This window comes from Rhinoraja longicauda, chromosome 17, assembly GCF_053455715.1.
Source record: "Rhinoraja longicauda isolate Sanriku21f chromosome 17, sRhiLon1.1, whole genome shotgun sequence".
In the NCBI taxonomy this organism is placed as follows: Eukaryota; Metazoa; Chordata; class Chondrichthyes; order Rajiformes; family Arhynchobatidae; genus Rhinoraja; species Rhinoraja longicauda.
Window position 1 is genome coordinate 22,066,771 of NC_135969.1, and position 20,136 is coordinate 22,086,906.

Here is a 20,136-nt window from a genome sequence, read left to right on the forward strand (position 1 = left end):
GCCACCTCCATAGTAACAGCGGGCTATGTTGGATTCTTGTCCTCCTCCTCCCTGTATACTAGTTCCTTTTAATCTCTGACTGCTCACTATTCCTCTTCTTCCTTTGGCACTTGGATGAAAATTGATTCATCATTTTGCAAATGTGACATTGCTTCCCATAAGGTGGGTATTCCTCCTGCTAACATTCATGCGTTTGCCACAATATTTGCAACCTTGAAACTATTGCTGTTCTTTCCTTCGGTGCTTCAGTTTGAATGCTTGGAGAGATTTGAATGGGGGGCTATCCAAATAATTAGCTCAGAGGGCCCTGTAGGATTTGGCACATTTTGCCAACTCTGGCAGTTTCTCTCAACAGATGTTCCCTCAATTGAGCTCCACTTACAATTCCTCAGATCTCTGGCTACAAGTTGCAGCCAGCAGCATTATTTCAGCCAGGTATCAAATGGATTACCTTTCACTTGACATCTCATGAGAAACTTGATTTTTTTGAGTATCTCGTTGCTTCGAGGGTTCTGGTGATTTTCAAAAGCTTTGAGAACACATTCAGTATTTAATTGATAAAGTCCTGTTCTCGGTGATCTACCAGATACAAAAGGATCTTGACCCTAATTTTTCTCCCATTGCCATGATGGTAATGAAAGAAAATGCCTTCTCCTATTGTTTGGTAGATTACTTGCCTTAAAGTTTAAATCCTTAAGGTTTAGGTTTATTATTGTCATTTTGCATGCTATCCAATCAGATCAGATAAATTAAAAAAACAATCAAGCCGGACTGAAGAACCATAGGAAGAGCAAAGGGGAAGACGCAGAGTGCTGAATATAATTCTCAGCATTGTAGCTCACAGTTCCATAGCCAAAGTCAAATATCTACATTTAAAAGACATTTGGACAAGTACACGGATAGGAAAGGTTTAGAAGGATCGAAGTACCCCAAGACCTTGTTCATAATAATCGGGGACTATAATCACACCAATTTCAAGAGCATGTTGACAAAATGCAATCAGTATTTTACCCGCCCAACAAGATGTCTAAACCTCTTCTGCACCCACTCTAAAGCCTCCACATCCTTCCTGTAATATGGCAACCAGAACTGCACACAATACTCTAAATGAGGCCTCATCAAAATTTTATACAGCTACAACATGGCTTTCCATCTTTTCTACTCAATGCCCCGACTGATCAAGGCAAGCGTGCCGCATGCCTTAATTTCCACCTCACCCACTTGATTTGCCACTTGCACCCCAAGATTCCTCTGTACATCAATGCATACAAGGTCTTGCCATTTACTGAATATTTTCTTTTTGCATCTGATCTCCCAAAATCTATTTCTGTGTGCTTGTCCAGATTAAATCTCATCTGCCATTTCTCCCCCCAAATTTCCAACCAGTCTATATCCTATATCCTTTGATAACATTCCACAGTATCCACAACTCCATCAATTTTCATACCATCACCAAGCATACTCATCAAACCACTTACATTTTCATCCAAATCAATTATATATATTACAAACAATGGGTATTGCACAAATTTGTTTTTTTCTGTTCAGCCGTTCCTTTTTCGTCAAACTTACTTCTACTATTTTTTACCCCCCACCCCTAAGCCTCTCCAAACATTTCATCGTTTTCCTTTATATCCCTGTTTGACCTAATCTGTACTCACCTCTCCTGGATAGCCTTCTATAAAACAGATTTCATGATATCTACCCGTGACATATGTAAAAGCATGCCATTTTTATGCTAATTAAATCATATTAACACAGATTCATGCTATTGGTATCACAGCAAAATGGAAGAGTGGCATAATTGAAGAGGTATCATTCATGACATTTTTTTGATGATCTCCCAGCATTGTTGCTAATTTATTCTTGGGTATGTTTGGGTTCAATGCTAGTAAGCGAGGGAGGGCTTCATTTAGCCGGATGTTTTCCTCGTCTGATGCTATCTATCACAAAGAAGTCAAAAAATGCACTTCCAGGCAGCACCATTTATCAACAAGAGTTTTTTCTGATGTTTATCTTGTTTTCAGGCATCAAAGTTAGGCAGTCAACCCTGGAGGTGGTGTTGAAAGAGTCATTATGCTCGCTTAGCCTTTGCAGCAGATTGCATTTTTTAGGGATACCTTGTGGCAGTCTTTCTTTAATCTAAAATATGTCTCTAATAGAAATCTTATAAATTGCTTCCCTCTAAAATATCCAAATTTTCCAATGTCAGAATCTCTGCCGAGAATGAAGCACTAATCCTACTGAGGGATCATGTGCCCTTCAGCAGATTACACAACTCACTGAGTATTTGCAATATTGAGGTGAGAATATGAACGCACTCAATTGGCCTTTGGACTTCTTTGACATTCCATGGACATCTCAAAAACTCTCTTGTCAAAGAATTTGACATTTCATGAATCAGGCATCCTAGTGTTGGCCCTGGGAACATCTGCAATTTAATGACCAAGATCTTTCTAGATCAGTGCACAAACTTGATGTGTACGTTTGTACCGCAAGGGAAGGGTGATTTAAAAAAAAGCTTCAGATCTAAGAGCTTCCAGGCAAGCGGAGTTCCCCAACCCTGTTGAACCGTGTGACCTCCTCAAATCAGCCATGATGGTCCTAACTTCTGTCACCGTTTCTGTACATTTTATGGGGTGACTATAGATAAGACCAAACACTAGTTTCATCTAAGCCTTTTGCATAGGTATGATCATTTTTAACAAAGGTAGGGCTTCGACTTCTCTTTTCAGTAAAATCCAATATATTATTTTTGGTTTATGAAAGATGTCTGAATTTGCACAAAACCTTTCACAGTGTCAAAATAGCAACCTGTTCTCTCTCTTTAATAACTCCCAATTCTCCAATCATCTACCTAAACTCGGGGAAATTCACAGTTACGGGTTAACCTCATAACTCGCATGTCTTTGGGATGAGGAAGGAAACAGGAGCACTAGGAGGAAACCATGTGGTCACAGGGAGAATGTACAAACTCCACACAGACAGCACCAGAGGTCAGGGTTGAATTCACGTCGCTAGAGCTGTGAGGCAACTGCACCACTCTGTGTACCATGCTACCTTTAGATAGTTTTCCACCTTCCGAAAGGAAAGCACTAAACTCAATAAAGCACCACCTCAGTAATTATCGCAGAACACTGCCAGCCTAATTTATGTGTAGGGTCTTGAAACTGCAATCTTCTGGCTCAAAGGCAAGAGAGTCATCACTGAACCCAGGCTGGCACCTTTATTTATTGTTGATGAGCAAGCGCAATACCCAGGGGCATTGGCCAGGTTCCTGCATCTGTTGTCGTCAGCTGTTCAAATCCTTCCATGAGCTGGCCTTTCAAGTAGCTGGTTTTACCACTAAATTAGATTGAGTTTATATTTGCCCTTTAGCTGCCCTGCTTATTGAAAGACATCTGGTACTATTCAGGAAGCCTGATTGCTCAGTCTTGCTCCTGGCAGTGCTGTGATCTCAGCTCTGCTGCAGAAAACATCATGCTTTAATCATTCCACTTGCACAGCACAGTTTGCTGGCATACAGGTGGTGCAGACTGTATTATCTTACTGTGCAATGCGGTGCACATATGGGCTTTCATGACATCTACTCGATATGGTGGCGCAGGTGCTAGAAACTGCAGCATCATGCTGAATATGTGCTGCAGCCTGTCATTGCACGACGTCTGGCAGTAAGGGCGCTGCAGGTTAGGTTGTCTAACATAGCATTTTGTATCAGTAACATATGGGCCATTTCCAGGTAATGAATGGGCTCTGTTTTTACAGACGTCCATAAGTTGATTTTGTTCACATTAGCACAAATGTCACTCGATATGGTAACTTTACCTCCACAGTGTTATAATTGAAGGCAACAAAAGTAAATTAGACTACTGATGCCAAGACATGGCATGGTGGCGCAGTGGCAGAGTTTCTGCGTGACAACAAATGCAGAGCCGGAGAGCCAGTTTCGATGCCGACGAAGGGTGCTGTCTGTACGGGGTTTGTACGTTGTCCCCATGACCTGCGTGGGTTTTCTCCAAGATCTTCAGATTCCTCCCATACTCCAAAGACGTACAGGTATGTAGGTTAATTGGCTTGGTAAATGTAAAAAAAACATTGTCCCTAGTGGGTGTAGGATAGTGTTAATGTGCGGGGATAGTGTTAATGTGCAGGGATTGCTGGTCGGCGTGGACCCGATGGGCCGAAAGGTCTGTTTCCGTGCTGTATCTTTAAACTAAACAAAACACACAGAGTTTGGGTCATGAGTTACCATAACCCTAATCTTGGATGGATCCTAGTGATGGTCAGTTCTCCTGTTGCGCTGGTGTAGTATTATTGGAAACCCTGCGGCATTATTCGGAGGAAGGTGGCATTTAGAATGAGACCACATTTAGAATATTGTGTTCAGTTCTGGGCACCATGTTAAGGGAAAGATTAAAAGGGTTCAAAAAAGATTCACGAGGATGTTTTCCAGGACTAGAGGGTGTGAGCTAAAGGGAGAGGTTGAGTAGGCTGGGTCTCTATTCCATGGAGCATAGGAGGATGCGGGGAGATCTTATAGAGGTATACAAAATCATGAGAGGAATAGATCGGGTAGATGCATGGAGTCTTTTGCCCAGTGTAGGGGAATCGAGGACCAGAGGACATCGGTTCAAGGTGAAGAGGAAAAGATTTAATAGGAATCTGAGGGGTAACTTTTTCACACAAAAGGTGGTGGGTGTATGGAACAAGCTGCCAGAGGAGGTAGTTGAGGCTGGGACTATCCCATCGTTTAAGAAACAGTTAAGTCAGGTACATGGATAGGACACGTTTGGAGGGATATGGACCAAGCGCAGGCAAGTGGGACTAATGTAGCTGGGACATTGTTGGCCGGTGTGGGCGAGTTGCGCCAAAGGGCCTGTTTCCGCACTCAATCACTATGACTTTATGGCAGGATGTGTCAACTACAGCATCTGTGATAGACAGAGTTCAGGCTGTCTCACTGCGACTGTGGCTGAAAGTTGAAGCAAATAAACGCCAATTTTGGTGTCACCTGCAACCTTACTGATCACATCAGCTACATTCCCACTCAAATCATTAATATATATGACAAACAACACGCTACCCAACATTGATCCTTGCAGCACACCACAAGTCACAGGCCTCCAATCTGAAAAATGATGCTCCACTATCACCCTTTGACTCCTACACTAATCCAATTCTGTATCCAACTGGTTAGCTCAATTTGGATCCTATGTGATCTCACCTACCATGCACGACATCATCAAAAGCATTGTGACGGTCCATGTAGACCATGTCCACCATCCTGTTCTTATCAATCTCTTGGTCCTCTGAAAACTCAATAAAATTCATGAGACACAGTTCCCCATGCACAAAGCCATGTAATTGAAAAATTACAATCCAACTAACACAAAGATCTGGACTAACAATCCACTGATCCAAGAACAAATCCCACCATGGTAGCTCTGGAATTCAGTTGATATGGAAGAAATTGAATTTTTGTTTTCAAGATTGTGACAACAAAACTATTGGTTTGTTTCAAAATCCCACCTGGCTCTCCAATATGCATCAGTGGAGGAAATGCTCCATTCCCCTGTTTCCCCAGTTACTCCAGGGGCAGATTGGTGACCCCAAGCTCTCAGTGGGGTGTTCACCATCAATTGCCATCTGAAAGGACCCAGGAAACCACTCAGTTGTATTACAGCTGCTATTTTAAAACTGAAAAGATAAAACTAGATGAACTAACTGGCATTGACTCCAGCATTGAATTACATGTCAAATCCTCCCCACAAACACCTGGGGAAAGGAGTCTAAATTAGGATATCAATCCACAGACTAGCTAAACAAACGCCTAACAAAGCTGTACTCCCAGAATCACAGTTTACAAACAGCATGCCAGATTTCTCTGTAGCATCCTGCACTACCAGCCGGACAGACCCACCTTGTTCAAAAGAAGGATGTGCTGTTACCATTGGGACCAAGGTACAGAAGCCTGAAGTCTTACACCAACAATTTCCGGAACAGCTACTTGAAGTCAAGTCAAGTCAAGTCAATTTTATTTGTATAGCACATTTAAAAACAACCCACGTTGACCAAAGTGCTGTACATCTGATTAGGTTCCAATGGAAAAAAAAAAGAAACATACAGTAGCACGCAAACAGTTCACAGTGCCTCCTCAATGAGCCTCGAACGCTAGGGAGTAGAAATAGGTTTTGAGTCTGGACTTAAAGGAGTCGATGGAGAGGGCAGTTCTGATGGGGACAGGGATGCTGTTCCACAGTCTAGGAGCTGCAACCGCAAAAGCGCGGTCACCCCTGAGCTTAAGCCTAGACCGCGGGATAGTGAGTAGCCCCAAGTCGGCCGACCTGAGGGACCTGGAGTTAGAGAGGGGGGTTAGAAGATTTTTGATGTGGGGGGGGGGGGGGGGGAGTGTCCATTTAGGGCTTTATACATGAATAGGAGGAGCTTGAAGTTGATTCTATACCGTACAGGGAGCCAGTGGAGAGAGGCCAGAATCGGGGTGATGTGGTCCCTTTTACGGGTACCCGTCAGGAGTCTCGCTGCGGCGTTTTGGACCAGTTGCAGGCGGCACAGGGAAGATTGGCTGATCCCAGTGTATAGGGAGTTGCAGTAGTCTAGGCGGGAGGAAATGAAAGCGTGAATGATTTTTTCTGTGTCGTCGAATTGGAGGAAAGGTTTGATTTTAGCTATGGTTCGAAGTTGGAAGAAGCTGGCTTTTACCACAGTGTTGACTTGCTTATCAAATTTTATTGCAGAGTCAAATATTATGCCGAGGTTTTTGACATGCGGTTTGACTAGGCAGGATAGACTTCCAAGACTGCCTGTTATCAATTTGATGGAGTCGGGGGGGCCGAATAGGATGACCTCAGACTTGCTCTAATTTAATTGGAGGAAGTTCTGTGCCATCCAACATTTTATGTCCTCAAGGCAGTGTAAGAGGCTGTTTAAATTTGACTGGTTGTTGGGTTTCAGGGGGAGGTAAAGCTGAGTGTCATCGGCATAGCAGTGGAAAGAAATGCCGTGCCTTTGAATGATTTGGCCAAGGGGGAGCATGTATAGAGAGAAGAGAATGGGGCCTAGGATGGAGCCTTGTGGAACTCCGCAGGAGAGGCTAGCTGGAGCAGAGGAATAACTGCCTATGTTGATGGCGAAACTCCTATCTTTGAGGTACGAAGCGAACCAGCTCAGGGCAGTGCCATCAATGCCAACCGCCTACTGGAGACGGTCAATAAGGATGGTGTGGTCCACTGTATCGAACGCTGCGCTGAGGTCGAGAAGGAGCAGGATTGCACAGTCGCCGGTGTCGATGGCGAGAAGCAGGTCATTGTGTACCTTCAACAAGGCAGACTCTGTGCTGTGGTGGGCTCTGAAACCTGACTGGAAACGTTCCAGGATGGTGTTTTGGTGCAGGTAGGGCACTAATTGGTTTAGGATTGCCTTTTCAAGGACTTTTGACAGGAATGGCAGTTTGGAAATGGGTCTGTAGTTGCTAGGCAAGGTGGAGTCTAGGTTAGGTTTTTTCAGTAGGGGCTGGACCACCGCGTGCTTGAAACTGGTTGGAACAGTGCCAGTGGCCAGAGAACTGTTGATAATAGAGAGGATGCTGGGACCGGCTATTGCAATGACATCCTTCAGAAGGGCAGTGGGGGCAGGATCAAGGGGGCAGGTTGCAGGTTTCATAGCGGAGACAAGCTTTGCAAGGGAGGATAGAGTGACGGGTTGGAAGCAGTCCAATTTAGATGAACAGACTAGTGAGACAGCTAGGTCACGGGTGGGAGGGGAAATGTTCATTCAAATGTTCTCAACTTTGTTGGTGAAAAATTTAGCGAATTCTTCGCACTTAGCAGGGGACCCAACTAAGCTGGTAATGGGGGCGGGACATATGACAGAGGTAATTGTTCTAAATAGGACCTTGGAGTTATGAGAGTTTTTGGAAATAAGGTCGGAGAAGTATTGTGCTCTAGCAGACTTTACTGCTTCCTGGTATTTGAGAAGATTGTTTCTCAGAATTTCGAAGGAAATTTGAAGCTTGTCACATTTCCACCTCCTTTCTGATTTTCTGCACTCCCTTCTTAGGGCTTTGGTGGAGTCATTGAGCCACGGCCGACCTTTGGGCTTAGGCTTTTTCATTTTAATCCAGGATGGAAGAGCAAGTGATATTAAATAAAGAGGCGAGATCCTCAGTGCTGAGATGGGGGGGAGAGGCCTCAATAGTGCAGATGTTGGGGGCAGCTGTGAGAGCCTCGGAGAATTTACTGGCAGTCAATGAATTTATGTCGCGGGAGTAGCGAACAGGGAGATGAGATTTTGCGGGAGATAAAGGCAGAGATGCGTCAAAAATGATAGCGCTGTGGTACGATAGACAGGCTTCAGTAGTTTCGATGTTGTTGATTGGGAATCCGGACGATAACACTAGGTCGAGAGTATGGCCTAACTTGTGAGTGGGTCCCGTGGTGTGAAGAGTCAGATTGAAGGACTCAACCAGGTGCATAAATTCACTCACAAGAGGCTTAGTGGGACAGCAAACATGAATATTAAAGTCACCAAGAATCATGATCCGGTCAAATTTGGGCAAAATGCTAGAAATCAGATCAGCAAATTGGGTGATGAAGTCCTTATGCATTTTTGGTGGGTGATACACAAGAACAATTAAGAGGGGATAGGCTAGGCCTACTTTAATTAGTTGCACCTCGAAACTGGAGAAATGATCAGCGTTCAGGAGGCGGCAGTTGAAATGTTTCTTAAACACAGTGGCTAAGCCCCCACCGCGTCCGGAGAGCCTAGGCGAGGTGAAGAAGTTACAGTTATCAGGACAGAGTTCCACGAGTGGAGCAAGCTCACCAGGGTTAAGCCAGGATTCTGTGAGCAGTAAGAAGTCCAATCCACGGGTGATGAAGAAGTCGTTGAGGATGAAGGTCTGGTTCTGTAGGGATCTTATGTTGATCAGGGCCACTTTAGCAGGGACAGCAGGTGAGCTTCGGTCTGGTAGCGGCTCCCACGCCAGCGGGCGGAGGTTCAGGGAGACCACGCCACTGCGCTTCACAGATAGCCTTGCTGGGAGCCCACGGGCCGGCAGTCCAGGGACCGGGATGATCGGTCGAAGAGCGGCATACCTGAGCTCGAGGGAGCGCCGGTGGATGGAGCTGTAAGGTCGACCAGGTCCGACTTCGCAGCGCTGGGCGAGGTAGGCCGCTGTTGGATGAGCGCGGGCGAGGTTTTTTAAATTTTCGAATGTTCCCGCGCGTTTACCCCGCCTCCTAGCGCGGTGCGTGCGGCGGTGGATGTAAGGCTGGGCCCGCACATCTACCGGGAGTTGATCGAGGAGCGATCGCTGGAAGAAACTTTGTCCGGGACCTGGACTGAAGAAGTCGACGACGGAGGGTCGGATCAACAGGAGGGTTCGGCGGTCGTAAACCAAAGTGGCTCGAAGAACACTACGATCTCCAGGTGAGCGACGACAGGCAGTCAAACACAACGGCGCGGCCCTAATCCTACCTTGGCAAAGGAACAATGCTGTCAACCTCTTGCCCTACTGTGGAGCTTTTTTTCTAATTATGTTTTGCATTAACATCTTCCACAGTGTTTTTATTTTTTTCACTGTCTTGCAGAATTAATGCGTAATTTATGTTTAACATATTTTTGTATGCTGTCTGAGTAAATGTGCCTGTGGCTCACCGTACTTGTGCATGTGACAATAAACTTGACTTGACAACATGTGGGATGAACGTTTCTGACCTTGTCCTAACAACTCACGTGAAATGTGGAACAGGTTCCAAAAGTATTCTATTGACATGGGGACAGGAGAGTGTTGAAGGAGAGTTGGAAATGATCAAAGACTAAATTAATGAAACCTTTACTCAAGGAAGTAGAATGCATGGCTGTGGTACCAAATAAATATGCTACATCATTCACAAGGAAGATGGAAAACAAATAAAACTGCAGATGCTGGTAACTGAAACAAATGAGAAATGCTTGAAGAACTAATTAAAGCGACACAGTGGCGCAATTGCTAGAGCTGCTGCCTCACAGAGCCATAAAGCTGAGTTCCATCCTGTCCTTGGGTGCTGTGTGTGCAGAGTTTGCACTTTCTCCCTGTGATGCATGGGTTGCCTCTGGGTGTTCTGGTTTCCTCCCACATCACAAAGAGGCATGAGTCTAGAGTTTAATTGGCCTCTGTAAAATTGTCCCTAATGTGTGGTAAGTCGATGAGAAAGGAGGATAACGTAGAACTACTAGGATAAGATGGGCATGAGTTGGAGTTCAATGTAAGAGTCACAAAAGGGATTGAGAATGAACAGTCAGGTAGCAATGAACAGTTACAAAGTCTAAACAGAGGGATGTTGATCCATTCTGTTAACAGCAAGACACTGGTGGCATGTTCAGTCTCAGGAAGACACCAACCAGCATCCAATGCTGCCAGAATCTGGGAGACTGATGCATCAGTGACGAAGTGCACAATGTAGACAAAGTGATAGAAATAGCTTTGTGACACTGGGATAAAACTCTGTAAGAGGGCAAGGGCAGAACTCCCACTTCAGTCCTCCAAAGGTTTGATATCCTCACTGCCTGTTAACACATTGCGTCATGTAACCCAGTCGCACCGGGAACATGAAAAGTGCAAGTTGGATGCCCAAGTGAAGGTGCACGCCTGCAGATGTTTGCACACATGGTCTGCCGCGGCTGCTGGGTGCTCGACAAGCAGACATGTAACTAGACTGACAGGCAAAATGAAGCAAACAGGAGAAAAATATGCATTTGGTGATGCACCAGTTGCAGAGCACAAGCCTAGAATTATAATATTCTCAGTGTGATAAAGGAATTATAAAAGTCGCTCAGTATGTTTATGCTGTATAAATTAATTAGCTGTAATGATGCACTCCATATGCATGTGTAACACCAGACTCTTTCACTGCAACAGATCACTACCTATTACATAGTTCATTGAGCAGCACAGCTTTTAGCATTAAAACAACGCAGTAAGAGCACCGACACATTAAGGAGGTCGCCTGTCAGAACAGAGATTGATAACCGCTCCATGTCATTAATGCAGCAATGGGGCACATGTGGCCACTGCACAGAATGAGGTTCAATCCATGGAGAGTTTTCAAACTGCTTTTCGTAATCTGAGGTTAAGTGTGCTAGTTAAAAGGATTTCACTGCTATTTCTACTCCACCTAAATAATATTTTAAAAAGGACACCACATGAAATCAGTTTAAGGTGCATTAAATTAATAATCACCTTCAAGAGTTCTAAATTAATAATAATATATACCTTACTGAAGTGTACTAAATCATGAGGCACATAGATAAATGCTCAGTCTTTTCTTAGGGTAGAGAAATCTAAAACAAGGTGGCATAGGTTTAAGGTAAGGGGGGTAAAGATTTAAGTGGGACTTTACGGGCAAATTTTTCACTCAGAGGGTAGTCCATATCTGGAACAAGCTTCCAGAGAAATCTATAGAGGTAGATGTAATACCTATTTAAAAAATTTGACATGATACGTGGATAAGAAAGGTTTAGAGAGATATAGGGTAAATGCAGGCAAATGGAATTAGATCAGAGTGCCAATTTGGTTGGTATGGATAAGGTGGGCTGAATGGCCTATGACTTTATAACACACCCTACTATACTCTGTCTTTTTTTCACATATTTGTGAAATGTCAGATCTATAAACCCAAAAGTGTATTATGTACCATAAGTCAATGCCATATTTCCTGTACAAATTACTGTATCACTTCCCTTACTCTCAGTAATTGCACCACACTCTACCAATTGTCGAGATTTTGCACATCGTACAGTCACAACACGGTTGCTCGATCATTAACTGAAATATATACTCTCTGCCAGTGTTTGCCCTCTGCAACAATATCAAAGCTATGTAAAGTAAAAGCAGGCAGACCATCAGTCTGAACGAGGATCAATGCCACATGACTATGACACCTGCCTTTGGTCATTTCACTGCTCCTGTTTCAGTCAAAGGGTCTCGACCCGAAAAGTCACCCATTCCTTCTCTCCAGAGATGCTGCCTGCCCCGTTGAGTTACTCCAGCTTTTTGTGTCTATCTGCAATTATTGATTCAGGGATCGGCCACAGTCATCCTCCTCCCTATTACTGTTCCTGTATCACACACTGGCCTGCTACCTGTATCACCAACGATTTTGCACACTGTCAACAATCCCTGTTAATACAATTAACTTTACTAAAACACAGCGCTTAATACACTATGCACCATGCATGGGGTTTCTGTCCCATTCCTATATCAACAGATATATTAAAGGCCACTAGTCCTTCCATTAACACCACCAGTAACTGATTTATTCCTAAATCAGGTCTTTGTTCTATGTCAGTAACTGTAACCGATATTATCATTCAGTGCCAGTAACTAGAGAACATACTGCCATTCAAAGCTTTGTACCTGCACAACACCTAATCAGTCAGTGGCCTGTATCTATATTTGTAGCTGCCAGCCTGCAACCTGTTCTTTTATTATTAACAACATCACACATGACCATTCGGTGCACTGTATCACTGTATCACATTCTCACAGAAATTACTTTGCACCACATCAGTCACTGATCGAAAGGTAAGTGTCCTGCCTCTATACAGCAACTGCATCATAACTCTCAGTGAGTGACCCTGTCTGGACCATCTTCTGCCAGAAGGTCCTCCATCCTATATCGGCAAATAGATTACCAGTATTGACCAGTTTCCTATCCCTACACCAGTAAGTATTTCACGTCAAACATTTGGTGCTCTGTCTACATATCACATGAGAAGTGAGTGCCCTCTCCATAACTGTATTCATTTTTATTCACCATATAAGGCACTTATTTTACTCACCCTATCTCACAATATATCGCGTTGTTAAAAATTGCAGCAGGATCTCGATCGGTTGGCCTGGTGGCCTGAGGAATGGTTGATGGAATTTAATAGAGAGAAATATGAGGTGTTGCATTTTGGAAAGTCTAACATGGGCAGGACCAACACAGTGAATCGTAGGGCTCTGGGCAGTGTTGTAGAGCAGAGGGATCTAGGAATGCAGGTACATTGTTCCTTGAAGGTAGCGTCACGGGGAGATAGGGTAATCAAAAAGGCTTTTGGTACATTGGCCTTCATCAGTCAGAGTATTCAGTACAGAATTTGGGAGGTCATGTAGCAGTTATATAAGACCTTGGTGAGGCTGCATTTAGAGTATTGTTTTCACTTCTGGGCACTGCGCACACAGACAACACTCCAATTGTTAGGCAAAGGTTCACTTGCACCTCCTCCAACCTCATCTACTGTATCTGTTGTTCAAGATGTGGACTCTTATACATCGGCGAGACTAAACGTAGACTGGGCAATCGTTTCACTGAACACCTTCACTCTGTCCTCCTGAACCTACCTGGTCTCCTGGTTGCTAAACACCTTCATTCTCCTTCCAATTCCCACACAGACCTTTCTGTCCCAAGTCTCCTCCATTGTCAAGAGTGGGGCTAAATGCAAATTGGAGGAACAGCATCTCATATTTTGCTTGGGCAGCTTACAGCCCAGCGGTATATTGATTTCTCTAACTTCAAGTAACCCTGGCATTCCCTCTTTCTCCATCCATCCCCCACCCAAGTTGCACCAGCTTTTCGTTTTCACCCAACATACAGCTAACAATAGCCTGTTTCGTTTATCATCGTTACTTTTTTGCATATCTTTCATTCATTGTTCTTTATCTCTCTACATCATCGTCTATATCTCTCGTTTCCCTTATCCCTAACTAGTCTGAAGAAGGGTCCCAACTCGAAACGTCACCCATTCCTTTTCTCCAGAGATGCTGCCTGTCCCGGAGTTACTCCAGTTTTTTTTGTCTTCGGTTTAAACCAGCATCTGCAGTTCCTTCCTACACACTCCAACCTACCTCTTATTGTCAGACTAGTGAACCCTTCTTATAGGCAAAGGTATAGTCAAGGGTAGGGTATAGTCATAATATCGTTTTGTCATAGGGAAGGCTATAGTCCCGATCTCATTACAGCCCTTGCAATTTCTCTGTAAAACTGTAGTGCTATAACACTGTAATCTGCACTCTGGTATTTTTTCTTTGCACAACCTGTTATATTTATGTATGGCTTGATTGTCCTCATGTATGATTGGAATGATAGCATGCAAACAAAGTTATTCTCACTATATTTTTGTACAGGCGACAAAAATAAACCAAAACCAAATTAGTCAGTGGGCTTTCCTTATATCACACCGATGAACATCCTCTCTAAATGAAAGCCAATGATCTGCTGTCTTTACTTCATAACAACATCAGAATCTCAGAATAAATCAGAATTCCCTCACCTCATCGTGCTAGTTTGGGCCCCGACACTCAGCCACTTCTCAATGTATTGTTCCTTCATAGTAGCAATAACAGACACTGCCAGTCAGGCACTTCTCCCTACATCAGTGTGGGTCAGTGTGCTATTTCCAATATTTTCAATTTCCAATCAGTAATATGTATCACAAATTGTTAATTAATGCATGGTCCCTTTATCAGCAGTTTTATGACACACTGCCAATGTTTCCCTGTTGTTTATCGCACACAATTCATAGAACAAATTGAAAGTCAGTGACCTGCTCCATCAGAGACCATATTTCTATATTTCCAATCATACAATTAATTGTTCTTCCCTTAATTCAGTCATCCCTCCAACAGGTTCTGGGTCTTTTAACGATATCTTTGTCAAAAGTTGTCAATGAACAATACTGTCCTGTCCCTGTATCACTTATTGACCACAAAGTCCTGATTCCTCTATCTGAAAATAAAGTCTTCCTCCAGTAGATAGTTCACTGCATCGGGATGATGAGCTACAACTTATACTATTGGTGATTGACATGTCTCTGTAATCTCACACCACTGACATCAGAATAGTTTCCTGTCTTTAAGATGGTCATGATTAACACATTTCTGAGCCTCCTCCTCCCAGATATGGGATTTGAGATTGTGAATTTGTGAGTGACGTTCCTCGGCATCAAGGTTTGGAACTTCAGCTGCTGCCTGGACTTGTGGTCTTTCAGCTGGCAAATTATATTTTCAACTGGTTGTCAGTCAGGAGTGGTGGAAAGGTTAGACCGGGTAGGAAACTCACATCAAAGGCAAAGTCAGGGTAGAAGTGATCTTGTGTTCCTTCTTGGGGCACTGATTGCCTCTCTCTCTGTGAAAGGTTCATCTCCATTCTCATCTCTCAGTGGTTGGTCCTTTTGATGTTTGGCTTGTAGATGCCTTGACTGGGCTGCAGAACCTGTTGTGGTTGGCAATGAGTTGCTGGATCTACATTCTTCCCATTCACCATCTGTTCCTTAGGCCACAGGTTTTCCGTTGGCTCTTGGCCTTCAGGAGCCTGTGGAGCTGTTTCCCTTCCTTGGCACAGAGGAACTGTTAGTCCAGGAATGCCTTGTGTTTGCAGTTAATTAGCTCCTGTGTACCAAAATCAATAGCTAAATCAGTGCAGTCTGCCTAAGTTCAAACCTCTTGCTTGAATCTCCCTAAAGTGTTTTCTGCCTGTGTCACGCTACTAAAATGCTGAGATATATATTTAGCATCCTATTTTATCAGGCAGGATGTAATGTCTGCTGGTTGCTACGTCTGCAGCCTTTTACACAAATGACCAGAATATCTTCTGTCCCAATATCTGGCACCTGATATGTGTACACATATCTGGCACCAACTGGAAAAAGATCACCCATAGCACCCTAACAGATGGTGCCACATACATTGTCCTTCTGAATACAGCCCTGTGATTTATGGCATCAATGGTGCAATTTTGCTTAATTTCGCTTTTATTCCCCAACTTTCTCTGTGTAATATATAGGTTAAAAGTCTCTGGTCTGGCATATTTTGAATCTGTAGTACAGATCTGTACTAATTAATTAATTCTGATTAAGATCTAACTACGATTTAAAATTGAAATCTGTACTAATCTGCAGCTAATTAACCAACCTGTGCAACTTTTGTGTTCTCAACTGACAATGTTTCTGACTTATGGAAAATTTGGGTTATGTCAGTTTGCATAACCTTTGAGACCCAAGGAGTATCTACACTTAAAAATAATGTTTTTCCTGCTCAGAGGACAATGATCGGGTGCAATTTGTGTGGTCTGGATATTTTGTGGTCTGGATTGCTGTTGTCCCAAAGCTGCCGGACTAGAGAGTTTAAACCTGTATTTATTTGTTGACCACTATCGACAACTGTCCTGAAGCAAATTTGCCAGCTTCTTTCTGATAAACATCCACAAAGTCACCTTGAGGTGTCTGTGTAGTTCAGCAGCTCACTCTTTAATAAAATTCCTGCTCCTTCCCACATCTATTGTGTGAGCCAGGTAGTGAGAGGTTGCAGCAATCAGCAAGCTGGCTGGAGTTCAACAAGGTCCAATCAGCACAAATGCTGCTTCAAATTGTAGTCTTGGCTTGAAGCTTTACTTCAGCAGCAGAGCAGAACAAGCTCTGAGGCACATCAACATTCGCCTGCTGATTACTCTCAGAAGAGGCAGGGAATGACGGGAAGTGCAGACTGCTCCGACTGATGATCGCTGAAGAGGAGAAGGCAGGAGCACTGACAGCTGCTCATTAATACTTACAGCTCCAAAAAGGTATTGGATAGGACTGTTTACAGCTCTTTCTGCTTGGTGAACTACAGCTCAATAAAGATGGCAGCAGAACTGAGAATAAGTTTCCTGAAAAGCACAGTTCCTGAAAATGATGTTAACCTGTTCGTGCACTCACGACTCTGCAAGCACCGGGCCTCGCATTAGATGCAGGGGCAATGAAGTGAAAGTGCTCACCTCCAGAGCAAGGGGAGAACCATGTTTCTGAAGCAGCAAGCTGTGTGTTCTGAGATTTATTTATTGAAGCCACACAGCATGAAATCGTGGTGTCACTCCTGTTGACAGACAGGAGCTGAGATATCATTTTCACTTCATGCAAATAACTATTTGGAAAATAATATTCAGAAAGCACATGCTGGTATAGTACACTGGATATAAAATATCTGATATTATCTTACCTGTTTTGCAGCCAATATGTTCCTACGTGCCCCTATTCTATACCTGTGTTACGTGCAGTGCTACATTCTGTCGGTCTCTAACTGCCCATCCCACTCTCCGTGCTAGTCTTTGCCTGCCTATAACTGCCTCGCTGTCCGTGACCATCACCCTGTCCAATAGACAATAGACAATAGGTGCAGGAGTAGGCCATTCGGCACTTCGAGCCAGCACCAATATTCAATGTGATCATGGCTGATCATTCTCAATCAGTACCCCGTTCCTGCCTTCTCCCCATACCCCCTGACTCCGCTATCCTTAAGAGCTCTATCTAGCTCTCTCTTGAATGCATTCAGAGAACTGGCCTCCACTGCCTTCTGAGGCAGAGAATTCCACAGATTTACAGCTCTCTGACTGAAAAGGTTTTTCCTCATCTCCGTTCTAAATGGCCTACCCCTTATTCTTAAACTGTGGCCCCTGGTTCTGGACTCCCCCAACATTGGGAACATGTTTCCTGCCTCTAACGTGTCCAACCCTTTAATAATCTTATATGTTTCGATAAGATCCCCTCTCATCCTTCTAAATTCCAGTGTATACAAGCCTAGCCGCTCCAGTCTTTCAACATATGACACTCCCGCCATTCCGGGAATTAACCTAGTAAACCTATACTGCACGCCCTCAATAGCAAGAATATCCTTCCTCAAATTTGGAGACTAAAACTGCACACAGTACTCCAGGTGCGGTCTCACTAGGGCCCTGTACAACTGCAGAAGGACCTCTTTGCTCCTATACTCAACTCCTCTTTTTATGAAGGCCAACATTCCATAGGCTTTCTTCACTGCCTGCTGTACCTGCATGCTTCCTTTCAGTGACTGATGCATTAGGACACCCAGATCCTTTTCCTAACTTGACACCATTCAGATAATCTGCCTTCATATTCTTACCACGAAAGTGGATAACCTCACACTTATCCACATTAAACTGCATCTGCCATGCATCCGCCCACTCACACAACCTGTCCAAGTCACCCTGCAACCTCATAGCATCTTCCTCACAGTTTACACTACCACCCAGCTTTGTCTCATCTGCAAATTTGCTAATGGTACTTTTAATCCCTTCATCCAAGTCATTAATGTATATTGTAAATAGCTGCGGTCCCAGCACCGAGCCTTGTGGTACCCCACTAGTCACTGCCTGCCATTCTGAAAGGGACCCATTTATCCCCACTCTGCTTTCTGTCTGTCAACCAATTTTCTATCCATGTCAGTACCCTACCCCCAATACCATATGCTCTAATTTTGCCCACTAATCTCCTATGTGGGACCTTGTTGAAGGCTTTCTGAAAGTCAAGGTACACCACATCCACCGGCTCTCCCCTGTCAATTTTCCTAGTTACATCCTCAAAAAATTCCAGAAGATTAGTCAAGCATGATTTCCCCTTCGAAGATCCATGCTGACTCGGAACGATCCTGTTACTGCTATCTAAATGCTCCGCAATTTTGTCTTTTATAATTGACTCCAGCATCTTCCCCACCACTGATATCAGACTAACTGGTCTATAATTTCCCGTTTTCTCTCTCCCTCCTTTCTTAAAACGTGGGATAACATTAGCTACTCTCCAATCCACAGGAACTAATCCTGAATCTATAGAACATTGGAAAATGATTACCAATGCGTCCACAATTTCTAGAGCCACCTCCTTAAGGTGCAGACCATCAGGCCCTGAGGAATTATCAGCCTTCAGTCCCATCAGTCTATCCAACACCATTTCCTGCCTAATGTGGATTTCCTTCAGTTCCTCCGTCACCCTAGGATCTCTGGCCATTAGAACATCTGGGAGATTGTTTGTATCTTCCTTCGTGAAGACAGATCCAAAGTACCGGTTCAACTCGTCTGCCATTTCCTTGTTCCCCATAATAAATTTCCCTGCATCTGTCTTCTCTGGACCCACATTTGCCTTGACTATTTTTTTCCTCTTGACATACCTAAAAAAGCTTTTACTATCCTCCTTTATATTATTGGCTAGCTTACCCTCGTACCTCATCTTTTCTCCCCGTATTGCCTTTTTAGTTATCTTCTGTTGCTCTTTAAAAGAGTCCCAATCCTCTGGCATCCCACTCTTCTTTGCTATGTTATACTTATTCTCTTTTATTTTTATGCTGTCCTTGACTTCCCTTGTCAGCCACGGGTGCTTGTTACTTCCTTTAGAATCTTTTCTCCTCTTTGGGATAAATTGATCCTGCAATTTCTGCATTATTCCCAGGAATACCTGCTATTGCTGTTCCACCGTCTTCCCTGCTAGGGCCTCCTTCCAGTCAAATTTGGCCAGTTGCTGCCTCATGCCTCTGTAATCCCCTTTGCTATACTGTAATATTGACACTTCCGATTTTCCCTTCTCCCTCTCAATTTGTAGAGTAAAACTTATCACATTGTGATCACTGCCTCCTAATGGCTCTTTTACCTCGAGTCCCCTTATCAGATCAGGTTCATTACACAACACTAAATCCAGAATTGCCTTCTCCCTGGTTGGCTCCAGTACAAGCTGTTCTAAGAATCCATCTCGGAGGCACTCCACAAACTCTCTTTCCTGGGGTCCATTACCAACCTGATTTTCCTAGTCTATCTGCATGTTGAAATCTCCCATAACCACCGTGGCATTACATTTGCGACATACCAATTTTAGCTCTTGATTCAACTTGCACCCTATGTCGAGGCTACTGTTTGGGGGCCTGTAGATAACTCCCATTAGGATCTTTTTACCCTTACAATTTCTCATTTCTATCCATACTGATTCCACATCTCCTGATTATATGTCACCCCTTGCAAGGGAGTGAATATCATTCCTTACCAACTGAGCGACCCCACCCCCTCTGCCCACCTGTCTGTCTTTTCTATATGTTGTGTACCCCTGAATATTCAATTCCCAGCCCTGGTCCTCATGTAGCCATGTCTCTGTGATTCCCACAACATCATACTTGCCAATGTCTATCTGAGCCCTCAAGCTCATCCACTTTATTTTTTATACTTCAATTTCTGTATTTGTTTATGGCTCCCACTCTATCAGTGACTACCAGTGCATGTGCCCGTCTCTGTAAGACATGAGTCATGGCTTTGTGGTATGAGAGGGTACCAGCCATTGTACATG

At 43.8% G+C, this 20,136-nt stretch overlaps 1 protein-coding gene across 3 annotated transcripts in view; it reads right to left on the minus strand.

Annotated features, from left to right (window-relative positions):
* The window catches only part of cacna2d2a (calcium channel, voltage-dependent, alpha 2/delta subunit 2a), a 353,483-nt gene that overhangs the window by 113,101 nt on the left and 220,246 nt on the right, over window positions 1-20,136 (minus strand). The window lies entirely within an intron of this gene.